At 43.8% G+C, this 16,077-nt stretch overlaps 1 protein-coding gene across 1 annotated transcript in view; it reads left to right on the top strand.

Annotated features, from left to right (window-relative positions):
- The window catches only part of LOC137432951 (sorbin and SH3 domain-containing protein 1), a 446,359-nt gene that overhangs the window by 170,711 nt on the left and 259,571 nt on the right, over positions 1-16,077 (top strand). The window lies entirely within an intron of this gene.

Here is a 16,077-nt window from a genome sequence, read left to right as displayed (position 1 = left end):
GAAACAAGTGAATCCTCTTGGATTGCGCTGAGGTTCGGGCATGGAATTTCTAGGAGGAAGTATAATTTGTATGCAATGAAAGTACATGTAATATGGGATCGAGTAAGATCGAGTAAGCTTCACCAGTGCGCGTGCGCGAATTTACGTCACGTCAGCAGCGAGAAGGCGTTCCCCAACACGAACCAATCAGGAACTGCCACGCCCACTTATATGATCTCAGAATTCCTGTGACAGGAATTAGCGTTACACTGGCTGGAAGTCATTCGCTAGAGGCGCTTCCTCAGCGCCAATCACCAGTGCGCGTGCGCGAATTTACGTCACGTCGGCAGCGAGAAGGCGTTCCCCAACACGAACCAATCAGGAACTGCCACGCCCACTTATATGATCTCAGAATTCCTGTGACAGGAATTAGCGTTACACTGGCTGGAAGTCAATCGCGAAAGGCGCTTCCTCAGCGCCAATAAACGGAGGTACGTTCGATTTAACGACTCTCATCACGGAGTGAACATCGGCGACGCCATCATAAAATGACCACTCGCTGTGCTTATTCCGGCACTTACAACGTCATGGACGAGTTCATCGTCTGAAACGAAAACAACTACCTTCTGATTCATTCGTGACGCAGCACGAATATTTTCATCACCAATAATATTCCCAACTACGAGAATAATGTCCTCTACAGGAATTCCGTCAGGAGGAACGCACACGAACGCATGCTTCCGGGTTAAACCCTCAGAACCCTCACATCGAGAGCATGCATTCACCATGTCGGCGATATTATCGTGCCCTTCTTGTCCGAAACGGACAAGAAAGTATCAAACCTAAATAAATCAAGCAAAAATGAAAAACCAAAAACGCATTATAAGCATAAACAAGGCTTACAAAGCGTCGTCAAAACAGGTAGGCCGCACCCAAAATAGGCCCGCTCTCAATCTCTCTCTCTAACACAAAAGAGTCGAAAAACGGAGAACAAAGCGCCAGAGGTCCATGGGATGTAACAGGAAAGGAGGGTAGGGATTGGGGGTGGGGGCTGCAGGGACTAAAACAATACACTGACTCCTCTCCACACAACAGAGCAGCTGCATACGGCGGCCGTGACGTCACACCCAAATCACAACAGCCAGCAGGGGGCGAGAGAGTGTGAGAGAGAGTGAGAGTGTGTGTGTGTGTGTGTGTGTGTAGGTGTGTGTGTGTGGGTGTGTGTGTGTGTGTGTGTAACATGTAAAATAAATTGGCCTCACATTCAGTTTTCCTCGTTTCTGGCCTCTGTGAAAATGCCTGTTGCCAATCTTAAACCTCTTGCACAATAATGTTGTGAGGAATTTTGTAATCCAACTCCTTGATGCCTTTTACTCAGAGATTTTCAATTTAAATCCATCATGGCATCATATATTTTCTTTGTTGCAACGACAGTATCTAAATCAGAGACATTTTTTCATGTTTCCAGCATGACATGGCTCTTCACCTTGAGGGAAAAACAAACAATGAAAATATTTTCTTTCGTTTGGCAACAATGAGCTGTTACACAAACCAACTGCAGGTGCTGAGCTGACGAATTCACGTTTTTGAGTGTTTTTAAAATGATTCCAAATGTACTCCACTCCAGCTAGAGATGCAGCAGTTTTTAGCAACTTAGAAGTGTTTGGAGGTGGGTGGACGTATCGTGTTTAGGGATGTTTTCAGATACTTAACACCACTGTATGTCATTCCTAAAAAAAAAAAAACATTGTCCGGTGTTTATGATGCAAGAATGCGCACTTAGACAATCTGAAACCTTACACAAGCCGCAAAAGAGGATTTTGTGTACATTACAATCGTTAGCAAAGTATATCAATAAATTAAGAGGTCACATTGATCCTGTAACACAGAAGTGCTCACGTTTCATTTTTAGCTACCAGAGACCTGAAACCATGGTAACTGTGAGCATCCTTTCACATGGTCAGCTGTTCACGTTGCAACATGAATGTAAATACACAGTTCAAATATTTTCAAACAATCATGAAACAATGAACAAAGACTGTTAAAGCTTCTTATGTTGTGTGCATCAACATATTGCAATAGTAAAGGTATGATCGAAAGAAAAAAAGTATCTCACAGGTGTCTAGAAATACCTATCTTAAGATCTGGCACATGAATGTTCACTATTCAAATTCATGCTAACAACATTAGTCATCGTCCTCTGAATCGGTTGAATATGTCGACACTTTTCACGGTCTCCTGTACACTTGCAGGCAAAAATGCAAAGCACTGAAGCTCTGGCACAAGAACGGCCTCTCTAACATCTGGATTTGATGCATTTGCAAGATGTTGCTAGGCTTTGCTTGCTTTGGCCATCAACACCTTCTCATGTTCTGTCTCACAAAGGTATTCTGCCATTCATACCTGGTACTTGTTCTGCGTCAGTAATGACCCATGCCGATGCTTCTGCAGATTATAGGTTTAGTTCCTCAATAGATGTGGCCAATGTTCATGGTGTATTTATCTCTGGAGGTCGATGGAGGAGGATTTTCACTACGATGATCATCTGGTTGTGCTTTGCACTTCTGTTTCCCTCTTCTTCTTTTTTCTTGCAATTGCAAAAGAGTCTGTCTCTATCACAGAAGCCACTTCTGGCTTTGCGTCATCATCTGTACTGGCGTCTGAATCGGGTTCAAATTGGGACTCGTGAATATCATTCCGTAGTCGAGCTTTTAATGTGTACTCGGCATGAGGAACACATGAGGCTTGAGGTTTCTTCCCGAGGGATCATTTGAATTGTTGCTCCAAAGTGCTTTGTCGGCTTTTGATGCAATTTGTCCGATGGATATCTCTCAACTTTCAATAAATGTCACTCTTGAAGTATTTCCCCGAGTTCCGCAACTGTTTGAGATAGAGGCACATTCGTCTACCAAAAGTTTGTCAAATATTTCTGAGATCAGTTTGCAGAATGCCTGTTCATTGACTGTCTGACCACCATCAGTAACCCTTGCCCTCCTGCCCATGAACTCAGTCATGCATAGCGCATGGTATCGGAAGTCTGCTGCAATCTTTTCTCTTCGGCTTTCATCATATCCTTGTATTTTATGAAGTACTTTCCAATCATCCATTTCTGTTGCTTTTCTGTGAATAGTTGTTTGTCTCTGTTCTGTGAAAACAAACTTGTTTCAAGGCAATTGGGAGAGTGACGCTTCTTCTTGACATAAATGTATCTTCCTTCTTCATGCTCATCATTCTCCTGCTGAAGCCTTTGGGCACTTGCGTGATCCACAGCCCCCGAGTGAGTGTAGCGGCTCCTACCAGAACTTCGGAACACAGTGGTGCTCTGGACAGGAAGTCGTTTGTATCTTGTATGATGGGCCAGTCTTCTGCAAACATCATCTTTGTGTTTGTCCAGTGCCTCTTCTAAAGTCTTTAAGCCCTTCTCTGTCAGTCTGCTCAGTTTATCACAGGATTTTCCCGACTGGAAAATGAGCCACTTGTCAAAACTTGATGTTTCAAAAGCACTTTGTCTCTTCACAGTAAACGCAGGCTCCATCTTCTATGATTTATCTCATCTGGATTTCCTTAAGAGCAACAACAACAAAAAACATACAGTGAATCACACGCGTTTCATTATCATTTGAGTACATCGAGATAGTCGACTTGAAATACCCTGGCCTTTTGTATGAAATAAATTATCTGCAGAAAATAACCTTCCAGAGAAAGGCATTCGTGAAAAATACCTCTCAAACACGACCTTCTTTGACATATTTACTGATGTCCAGAGGGATGTGGGAGCCTGGTGTTGGCTTAGCGGTTAGGGTGCCGGCTTGGGATCCTAGGATCCTGGGTTCGAATCCAGGTCGATCGCTGAATCAACACCAGGGGGGTGCATCCACCAGGCCGAGCATCAAAATTGAATGTGCATACCGTGCACTACACGCACAAATGCCATGCACGTGTACTGAGCCACATGACAGTGCTACATGTGATATAGTCCTTGAGCCAGACCAAAAGTAATGCTCCGGCGGGGGGAGTAATTCTCATTATGATTTTCCATTAGACCAATGTCTCAAGTGTCAGAAAAGGTGTGATGGACATCTGAGAACGGTAGTTTAGTGCCCGGATGGACGCCATCTTTGAAACCACCCAGCTCGAAAATGCCCATTTGGTGGGGTACATTGTTGCACGTGTATCTGGACTTCTATACTAGCTATCGATGTGCGGTTGACGACTAAATATACGTCCGATGTGTACCGTCTAAATAAAAAATAATATGAAGCATTTTGTTTTAGATTAATTATTATAAAAATCAATTATCGAAAAAAAATCATATATTTTTCAATATTTTATTATTAGACTTGTACTTTTTTTAGTGAAACAACACTGGTATGATTTTCCAAATTATGCATTGTGCTACACCGTTTATCTGTCTATAAAAATAACTCAAAAACTAAAACATATCATCCACCACGAGTTTACAACAAATAAATGTAAAGAGGCATAAAATGACTTAGGCCGCCGCTGGCATTATCTATTCTGACGATAACGCAAGTTAGGAATGTCGTACGGAGAGGATTTTAACACCATACGATATCTAATAAGCAGGCGGAAATTGTTACATAGGAAATCTGCACTTTGGTGGCCATCTTGGATTTCAAAATGGCCGCCAATTATATTAATTATTCATTACTAGAGTTTGGAAAGACGTATGGAGCTGATTTTAACACCATACGATGTATATTCCTAATAAGCAAGCGGAGGTATCATTGAACATGTCATGTTTTAGTCAAATAACACCGGTATGATCTTCCAAATTATACATTTTGCTAAACCGTTTATCTGTCTATAAAGATTTTCAGGCAATTTGGCCTGCATTATAATAGAGAACAACATATGCTATACAATATACAGTGCACACAAAGTTAATCATCAGAGTCGCCATCAGAGTCATTGGCATCCTGAGCCACGATAGCATCATCCTGCACCATGTTGGAGCATCCCTGCAGCTTACACACAACAGTGCACTTCAACCCATTCAGTATGCAGGAGCAATCTGACGGTCGACACGTCCTTCTGCATGTGCATGAGATGAGATTCAAGACGACATCTGGAGCTGGTAGACCCGCCATCCATCGGATTGTGAGCGAACCGCCATCATCGAGTTCCCAACCATGTCCTGCTGATGGTGTTGGGACGTCTGGTAGGTTTTCAAGGCTGCGTCGCCAGATAGCCGCCTGATAGTTGGCCCTAAGCGTATGCTGCATCAAGGAGTCTTCACAAGGCGGCAATTGTCCAGATTCGATCTGGCCCTTCTTTGCACAGAACATGTGATAACGGAGCGAATTAACACCGACGATCTTCGTGTTCTTGGCGTACAGCTGACACGTGAAGGCCTGAATGCTATTGAAGACGTCTGTTGGTACATTCCACGAAGATCCCAGATCTGTGAATGCTTGAAGATACAGCTCATTCGCTTGCACAAGCTTCAAAGCCTTTATCTTTCCTTGGCTAGCCAGAGCACTCACAGTGTCACACCCGCTCCATGCATGAAGCCCTGGCAATGCACTGCAAACTCCAGACCCCAATACCGCAGCCAATTTTCCAACGTCGATCATTCTGACTCGAACCTTTGTTCCTCGTCTGATGAAGAGCTGACTATCGATGGTTCTGCTGAGATGAAGACTGATGATCAGAACGTCGGTGTCATCTGCCACTAAGATGATCGTCTTGTAGTGGGTAGCGGCGTGCTTTGCGTGGAGAAACATACGCGTGTCTGCTTCCTCGTGGCTACATTCGAGTGCTTGCACCAACTTCCACCTATCGCGGGTCAGTACCAGACATTTTTCACCACAGGTGACATACAGTGTTCTGTTGCCTAGCTTTTCGCGATTTGTTTCATGTTTCCACGACTCCGCCAGAAACACAACCAGTTTCTCCTTTGTCTGGCTGCAAGCAAGGAGACGCCGCCAGTTCATGATTTTGTGTGCGGGTCTGATCTCGCTGAAACTGATGCCTTCATTTGAACCGCGGTTCACACGCTCAGCTGCTTTGATGGATTCTTCTGTGTATGTGTCAAAGACAACATCGATGCGCTCACTGCCTTGACCAGCGTGAAGCGCTGCAGCAAGGATGCGGTCAGATAGTTCTTCGAACGTGTCGTTCTCGCCATGCATCTTTTGTATGAGAGCCATCGCATCAATTATTGTTGCACTTCGCTTGTCAACGTTCTCGGCTGGTTCCACAAGACCTTCCATGTGTTTCGCAAGTGCAGCTTTGTTCGTTTTTTTCATTGACCCATCAACGTTTGCCAAAGACCATGGTAACGGCCCTAGTGGGTGACAAAGGACAAGTTGCATGTCGAGGTTCCTTGTCTTGGCGATGAGTATCATGGTGGCAAACAGTTGTCTGTCAGCTCTCAGGACGATCTCCTTGTTTGTGCCCTTCACAACTTTCTGCTTGATCTTACCAAAGGTCTTCAAGTTTAGCTTGTTCAATGTGTCATGGAAGCCTGTTCCCTCTTCAAGACGTTTCTGGAAGCTTTGATACGCCGCTTCCCCCTTTTGCAGGGTGTTGAGTAGGTCATTAGAAACGTCCTCCCTCGCAGCCGCTCCGGTAGATATACTGAGAAGACATGACGGATCATCGGCGAATGGATTGGTCCAGTCATTTTCCAGTAGATCACAGATAGCTGTGACGCCAGACTCATCACGTTTGATGCGAGAAGTAGACAAGTCAGGGTGCTTGGCGTGAGATGTGTCGCTGCCATTCACAAGGATAGTTTCTCGTAGTTGCCTCAGTGCAGTAGCCCGATTTTCTGCAGTTAGATAGTATCGTGACACAGCCCCTTGGCGAAGACTAAAACCTCGTGTTCCTCCAGCTGTTTGCGTATCTTTGTTTACTGTTTCTTCTGTTGTCTGATCAACAGCGATTCTGGCAAATGGATTCCCTGGTCTAAGCTGTACGGAGAAGTAGCCTTGATTGAAATGCCTGTACAACTCGGGGCATGTTTCATGGAGTTGCGTCATCTGTGCATAGTACACTGGTAGATATCTAGCATAGTTCACCTTGTTCATTGCGAAACACCAAGGGATCACTCTTCTGACACAAGCCAAGTGAAGCATCCAGTCGCCTTCTCTATCCGCACGAATCAACCCCAGCAGGGTCTCTACCATATCAATATACATCATCCAGAAGCGAGCCAGGTCTCCATGTTTGGTTCGCAGAAAATGTAGGTATTTCGCGAACATGTCAAAGCTCTGTACACATGAATCATCATCGAGAGCAGCAGCGAGAGTCTCGTGGCAAACATCCTCCTTTATGCTGCGAATTTTGAGGTCAGTGCTTCGAATCTGGGGTTCCTAGTCAGGATGATTGCTTTCTATCCACACCTGGAAGCCCTTCCAAATGATGCGCATTAGTGCCTCGTACATCAACCTGTGGAGTCGCACAGCACGGTTGTATTGCTTGCCTTCCAGAACCCTGTTGATGGAACCTTCAGCGATTACTCCTGACTCAACAGCTACATCCCGAAGGCCTGCATCTCCAAACATTTTCCCAATGCTCGACATGAAGTTACAGATGGTATGGAAGTTCCCCATCATGAGCACGATTCTTCCATATCGATCGACATCTTTCCATGCTATTTCGGTCGCCTTAGCAAATAGTGCCTGGTCTAGCACCACCGGTATACGCTCAAGCTGAAGTGATGACATGATGTTCAGAGCTTCTCTGAGGATTTCTTGCACTGTTGCCATATCTGTGGCAGGCGCGTTTATAGTCGGCAGGTAGCCAACTACATCTTCCGTCACCTGAACACGATCTCTAGTCATGATGTTGAAACCAGTCCACGAACTGATTGTCTGGTCGCATGGTTCCAGCATGCGAGTCATAATCCATACGTGATTTCGGCGCTGCGCAAGGGATGTTGCGCCTGCAAGAGTGTCAGAAAGATCTGCAGGCTTGATTGCAGGTGGGCCCTCTCGTTTCCCACCGCTGTATATTGGAACTAAATCGCTGGATGACGGGATAGATCGCTTCTTATCTGCTTTGGATACTGCCGATGGAGGTTGGGGCGGCAAACACGACTGCGACTTCGGTTGGACGATGATACCGTTGACGCGATGCGATGTTCCGCCACCACTCAGCGATTCCTCTAGCCTGTCGATGTTATCGAATGCTAATACAGTCGGGACCGAAGGGTGCACATGTGACGGAAGTGGTACTGTATCTTTCTCCACACTTGCTAATTTGTCTATGCATAGCGCTGTCTCGATTTCTTCCAGAACTGTGTACGAACATCCGTGCCCGAGTCGATTCAATATTCTGATGACCTCTGTATTACCGGTGAGCGTTTTCATGACCCACGGAAGTAGGACATGCTTCGATGTTCTGATGGTACCCCGGTGTACAGCATTGATGATATCTTGAGCCATCGACCATACCAGTGTGTCGGCACGCGCAGAGCTACCCCCACTCCCGCAAATCAAAGTATGCAGAAATACACGAAGAGAATCTGGTATCTTCACGTAATCTGAAGTGAGTTCTGCTGGCTGAGGCGGCCAACGTTCATTGTAATGAGCATCTTTGATCTGGTGTCGCAGTGAAGTAGCTGCACGCACAATGTTACTTTCACCGTCCGTTCGTTCAAATGCTTTCACTTCTGCTTTCAGGTTTACGCACTCTGCAGCAATCTCTCGCTTTGTCAGATTATCGGGCATCAAGTATACACGGTGTTTCACATTGAAGAAGATGAGCGATTCTCCAAACTCTCTTTGTAATGTGCGCTGCAGATTCTTCTTGATGGAGTCACGAACATCAACTGAAAATGTATCTGAAGACAGGATATCTGTTGCAACATCAACTATTGGAACAATCCTCGGGTTCAAGAACAAGTCAGTGCGAATGAAATTGAATATACATCGTATCATTTCTTTTTTCTCGATATTATCTTCAATGTCAGTTTCTACTTGAGGTTTTTGGGGCCGTGTGTAGTTTCTATAGCAGGAGAAGTGGTAGTGAGCCTCAGCTGCAACCATATCTCGTGTAGTCAATGCCAAAACTCTCTCATCATTGCGAGCTGTCGCAGCATCTCTTATTGTCTTATCTGCTCGAAGTTCAACAGCCAAGACAACTGTTTCACGGGTACGACTGCCTTTTATGAATTTTGAAGCACGCTGGCAAAAAATGCATTTATCATCGTAGACCGTTGAAGTTGATCCTGTCTCTTCCCGTGATGATCGCCGTCGCACCGCATCGCCAGTATCAACTGAAGAACTTCTAGCTGCATTGGTCAAAGTAGCTAGGTGGTTTTTGTGAGTGAAGTCTGATCTACAAGCCCTATGGTATAATATTGGAATATTAGGAAGTTCAACTGCGCCTTCTTGGACTAGTTTTAGAATTGGATAAAAGTTTCTAACTGCGGCTGCCTCACACAATGTCTTCCAAGAACTGTTGCCCGCTGCCTTGCTTAGTTCAGAGAGTGGCGACTTCTTGCTGCACAGGATGCACGTTCCGGACTCAGGTTCAATCTTCGCCCGTTTCGCCTCGACACCGGCCATCTCAGCTGAAAGAACAAAAAGACTGACGTTAGATTACTCCGATATCCGAAAAGCTCGCCAGCTTACATAGACATACTCATCCAAGTCAGTGAACATGTTAGATGGCGCCACAATACAACTCTATAATAGAGTTGTATGTGGCGCCATCTAACATGTTCACTTTTAGTTCTTAAGCCACCCACCCCCGGCCCCCCCCCCTCCCCCCCTCAGAAATTAATCAGGTCACCGCAACAAATCTCAGACTGAGATATAGAATATAGAATATAGATATAGAATAGACTGACGTCACTTTCGGCACTGGGTTCTGTGGGTTGATTTATCGGCGGGAAATTCCAACTGACATAGTTTCGGTTTGTGGAAAGTGCATGCCTTTTCATATATTTTTTGTGTACACTCGTGGTGGATGATATGTTTTAGTTTTTGAGTTATTTTTATAGACAGATAAACGGTGTAGCACAATGCATAATTTGGAAAATCATACCAGTGTTGTTTCACTAAAAAAAGTACAAGTCTAATAATAAAATATTGAGAAATATATGATTTTTTTTCGATAATTGATTTTTATAATAATTAATCTAAAACAAAATGCTTCATATTATTTTTTATTTAGACGGTACACATCGGACGTATATTTAGTCGTCAACCGCACATCGATAGCTAGTATAGAAGTCCAGATACACGTGCAACAATGTACCCCACCAAATGGGCATTTTCGAGCTGGGTGGTTTCAAAGATGGCGTCCATCCGGGCACTAAGCTACCGTTCTCAGATGTCCATCACACCTTTTCTGACACTTGAGACATTGGTCTAATAGAAAATCATAATGAGAATTACTCCCCCCCCCCCTCCCGGAGCATTCACTTCAAAAAATGGCCGGTTGGCTCAAGGACTAATACTGAGCAAACTGCAATACTGCAATTCGGTGAACCATCCCAACTGTGAAAAACATTCTTATTGACGTCCAAACGTCGTAAACATGATGTCAAGCTGTTCCGAAAATGAACGTCTACGACTACGTGCTGTTGTCATGCTTGAGACAGGAATTGTGGCTCGGAGTTTTTTGTTCATCGGAACACAATACAGTCATTCTTGTGACATTGTCAACAAACTGGCAACATCAGAAACCATCCACGTTTTGGGCAACCACGTGTGACATCACTTCAGCAGGATAACCATATCCGGGTGGTGCACCTTAGGAATGCGTTCCAGACAGCAAGTTTGACAGCTAGCGGCATCCCTGGCTGTGACCAATAAGTACCAGGACTATCAGGAATTGGTTACGTGAGCATTACATCCGAACACAACGACAGTAGTACATCCGAGTTTGTTGCCACGTCATTGACATACGTGTCTAGCTTGGTGTAGACAACGTCTGAGGTCCAGGAGACAAAATTGGGCTGCTATCCTGTTTGCAGATGAGTCGAGGTTCCTTCCTGACATTAGTGATGGCCATTGTCACATTTATAAACTGGAAGGAGAATGATAAGCTGCCGCCTGTGTTGTGTAACGTTCGTCGTTTGGCAGTGGAAGCATGATGGTATGGGGAGGTAGGCACATCACAGAACCCAGCTAGAGGTCATTCCTGGCAATTTGACAGGTATTTGGTACTGAGATGAAGTTCTCCATCCTCAAGTCCTGCCGTTTTTGGACCATGAATGTGTGGACGGACTACCGTTGCCCCATCCGCTGGACTGCTGGCACGACTACACCCACAATTGTAACCTGAAAAATAAAACGGCCGCCATTTTGTGAAGCCTCAGAGGAGGCAGGCCTCAAGTGTCAGCCAATGGCCCAGTGAAATTTGAATGATCCCAGATATATAAACACTATGTATTGTATCTGCACATAAGTAGTACACGTTTTTGCTTCATGTATGCATCCCGTGTTATTTTTTATTCTTTTCGGGAGCAATAGTGGCAGCAGTCTGTGGCCTATTCATTGCCCAAATAAGGGGACGTGAAAATTTTATAATAAATTAAGGTTTTTGTACATAATTTCAGTTTTAGCCCAACTTTTCAAGGCCGATTAGTGTAAAAATACAGAAGGGGTTTCCTTCACATATGTAATCCAACAAAGGAATGGGTAATTTTCCCGATTTTTGTTGTTATTAGAGTTGTACGGTTGTTGTTATTTTGAAGATGACGTGTGTGTGTGTGTGTGTGTGTGTGTGTGTGTGTGTGTGTGTGTGTGTGTGTGTGTGTGTGTGTGTGTGTGTGTGTGTGTGTGTGTGTGTGTGTGAGAAAATATGTATTTTGTTCACAAATTTCTCCCGTCATTGCTAATCCTACCCAGTGAAGGTCTTATGTGTTTGACAGTAAATATATTGAGGTGTTTTTTTTTTTAATACTTTCGGTTTCAGTCTGAGCTTTCAAGGCTGAACAGTGTGATAACACCGAAGGGTTGCCCATCATTTTGCCCAGCTTTGCTGCTAGTATATACAACTAGGGCATGCCCGTACTATATATATATCTAAAATTATATCCCCCCCCCTCTATTTACATGAAATGGTTTGGTCCAAAGCGAACGGCTTGCGAGTACGGTGACAATCCCCCCCCTCTATTTACATGAAATGGTTTGGTCCAAAGCGAACGGCTTGCGAGTACGGTGACAATCCCCCCCCCCCTCTATTTACATGAAATGGTTTGGTCCAAAGCGAACGGCTTGCGAGTACGGTGACAATCCCCCCCCCCTCTATTTACATGAAATGGTTTGGTCCAAAGCGAACGGCTTGCGGAGTTTGGTAAAGAAATCGCCATAGCGTGCACAAACGCGCAGGAAAGCGAAAGAATCGCAAATTAGTTTTAAAACATAGTTTAATGCCAACATAGCGGCAACATAGTTTGCCAACGTGAAATAAATGAATACGCTCTCAAATGTGCCGTCCGAGGCAGAGTCTGTTCGCCACGCTCGGCACACGTGATAACTCGCTGCTCTCTGATTGGTTGAATCGTTTTTTGGACATAGCTCGGTAACTACTTGTCCGATTAATATGAAACCTTGAAAAGGCACATCCTCGGGTCCCCAGCAATATACCTGGCAAGTTTCAAGTATATCGGACCCGTGGTTGTCGAGAAACAGCGGTCACAGACATACAGAGATTACTGGAATTATAGATAGAAGATATACATGTATATACGAAGTTGTGCAATCCACCACAGACTGCCAACAACACTTTTTGAGGATGTCACTGGGTAGAGAAAATAAAAGCATTGTCAATATTTTATAGCAGACCGGTGTGGGTTCAACCCTACCTTGGCCAAGATACAGAGAGAGTTTGCTCCCTGAATATATGGGCCTACTCGCCATGTTTGCCAAATGACCAGTGTTTGAAGATGTGTCCTCCAGCTTATCGTCCTTCTGAAAGACGACACGCATATTGATGTGAAACACCAGGATGACAGTTTATAGCTTGGTCAAGGTTTGAACCCAATATAGACATCTCCATACCACCAGGCCGAGCATCAATATACAATTACACCATTAATGTTTCAATAAACCAACACCCGAAAAGCAATCATTTGGGGTAGACATGGTCTCTGGGGTAGAAATGCCAGATGAAACCCCCTACGCTACACCCCAACCTATCACTTTGCTAGGCAGTGTACAACATCCATCATTCGACCAGGTAAGCGCACGCGTGCCCTGTACCTGCATGTTTGGCTGATGACACCTGCTACCTGAGGTTTTCCTGCATGTATGTGTCCCTTTTGTCTCTCTTAACAAGCGAGTCACACACCAGGATTCGTTTTTAAGGAGAAACTATTTATTTTTTAAGCAAATAACCCAACAGCACATCTTCGACCCTTCTCTTTCGTCCTGAAATCCCCACTTTCTTCATCACCAAAGTTTGACATGCCACAAAGTTCCATCAGTTATTCTCGTGAAAGACGATACCACATTCGGGATCAAGTATTGGCACACAGGGTAATGATCCCAGACCTTCTTTGGAAATTGTTGACCTGTTGAGATTGAATTAAATTTCCATCGCGCTTTCACTTCCTTTTTTGCATTTCTTTTCCTCCTAACACAATGGCATGACTTGCTACTGTTTACCTGTTATTACTCCCGCCAGGGACTAATGCATTCGATCGTGTCTGTGTGTGTGTGTGTGTTCGTGTGTTTGTGAACAAGATATCTGGAAAAGTTCTGAACGGATTTGGATGAAAGTTGGTGGGATGATTGCCCTTGGGATAAGGAAGAATTGATTAGTTTTTGGTGAAGCTCAGGATATTATTCCGGATCCAGGAATTTTTTGAAGGATTGTTTACCATTGGAAGATAAGGCTCATTTTTTAAACATTATCTTCTATATATTCTATATTTAACATTGTGATATGAAAATAGTTTTCATATTTGTTGTAAATGTAGTTTAAACTCGTGGTTATGCGTTAGAGCGGTGTATTTTGTTAGCAGCGTCATCTTCAAGGTTCTTTTCTTTCTTTCTAATAAAGACATATTCTGTCATTTTAAAACCACTAAAGTGTGTATTCGGTTTCCCCGTTTCATAAAATGTATCGTTTGATACGTAAAATGCTTTAAAACTGTTTTTTTTTTTAACCTCAGAAGAGATATCAACATTTCGTTTACCTCAGCGAATGTCGATCGCGGTGTCAGTATTTGATGAACTTATAAAGACTTAGGTGAGTTATAAGTGTGACCAGCATGTGCACGGGATTCTTCACAGAAGAATGAGTGGTCGCATTAGCTTGTACGACTTAAAATGAGCGAGTTTTGTTTTGACGTTTGGGCCAGTTTTACACGTCATATCCCTAAGGAATGAAATGAACGTTTTTCTGGCTTACAATTTTATTTGAAGTCACACATGCCTCAAAATACACTCACTTATATAGAATTGAACGCTGAATCCGAAAATGTAAGTGAAATTGCCTTGTGTTTTTTAAACATTATCTTCTATATATTCTAAATATATATCTGTTCTATATATTCTAAATATACTCAGTCTGTCTTGTGTTGTCTTGTGTTGTGTCGTCACTGAACTACTCCCTCAAACTTTTGTGAAATCGTACTATTCCAACTTGACCCACGGCGGGAGTATGCGCTCTACTGAGTGGCGTTCTAGTTGTTGTTTTTTTAACCTCTGCTCATTCGTTCCTTTTATGTGTGTAACATCAATCCTCATGTTTCGTTATTTCTGCCTAGTTTCACGTTCATTAATGCATTTGCCAAGACATGTGGCGAGCCCAAAATTTGACCTGCCTCACCTATAGAGGCTCAGATGGTAGTCGGACGGAATTTTCCACCCCAAGCAAAGATCTACTCACTATTTGCCATTCAATTTGAGGAGAATGTCATCCGATCCCATGAGAAACACACAGACCTTTCGAGGTGTTGCAGTTATAGACGAGGTGTCCAATTTTCACCTGCCGCGCATGGGGAATTTATCATTTGTGCTGGGACCATTTGCATCACATATTGTGGGATCTTATAGTATTTTAAAATGGTTGTAAGTAGACAGGACATCCAGCTTAACACCCCAACGAAGGAAGGGTACGCTGTATGATCCAGGGCTCCCCTGCTGGTAATGTATGGAATTTTATCCCGATATTATTCCACTTGGAATCAGAGAGCCAACTCAATCCAATTTCAAGGAAGATTGTGGTTGCACATCTCCAATAAGACAATCGGTTGAGACTTTTATTGAGTCTATATTGATTAATTTTTACTTCCTGTTTCATTGTGCCGTGCCTGTTATTTTGTATACATGTCTAATTCTCCATCCATTAACCTCTGCTCACACTTTCCACTTTCCCCCATCCCTGTGTTTTGTCCTTCCCCTGCAGAAGTAAATCTATACAAAGCTACATATGCCTTTCCTGATATTTCTGAGCCACCACAGGAGCCAGGTAGCTCAGGGCAGTAGAAGAAGGCCTCAGGCCTACCTTCTATGCCCTGGTTTGAAAGGATTGTACAAAAGGGCATTGTGGGGCTATACCACGGGATGTAACTCAGTTTATTGGGCAATTGACTACCAAAGCCGTCATAACAGTACTTGGTTATAGCGAGTATTCGTCCATCCGTGAGAATGTGACATTTTGGCCTAATTTCAAGCAAAATGGAGTTTTTGAAGCCTGTTGAAAAATCAATAGTAAAATACACACCAAATTGCTTCCAGGAAGGCGCTGTATTCCTCATTTACAGCACTGTAGTGCAAAACTATTATTGACTTGAAAGGTGCGCAGTGCCTTGCTGAGGTCGAGGTGTGTTCCCGTTGCAAATACTTGGCGCTACATTGTTTGTTTATTTATTTATTTCCGGTGTGTTTGGATAGCTTCCGCTTTTGTTCATATTCACAAATTGGCACCATGGCCTGTTTGGTGTCACGTGGTAAAGAATGGTTTTGAATTTGCGTTGTGAAACATGCACACACCGATGTACGGAGCAGCCCTGCAAAGCCTGGTTGTTGTGTGACAAATGCAAGTGTGTTGCTCTCCTGAGATTGCTATGGATTGCTTTGTGTTTCCTCCCGTTACATCCAGAACACTCATACCAAGTATGCATGGGTATCGGTTCAACCAACCTCTTTGCTGTGCTGCAGTTTG

Source organism: Myxine glutinosa, chromosome 8, assembly GCF_964187855.1.
Source record: "Myxine glutinosa chromosome 8, kmMyxGlut1.1, whole genome shotgun sequence".
Lineage (NCBI taxonomy): Eukaryota > Metazoa > Chordata > Myxini > Myxiniformes > Myxinidae > Myxine > Myxine glutinosa.
This window is presented reverse-complemented; position numbering and strand designations above follow the sequence as displayed.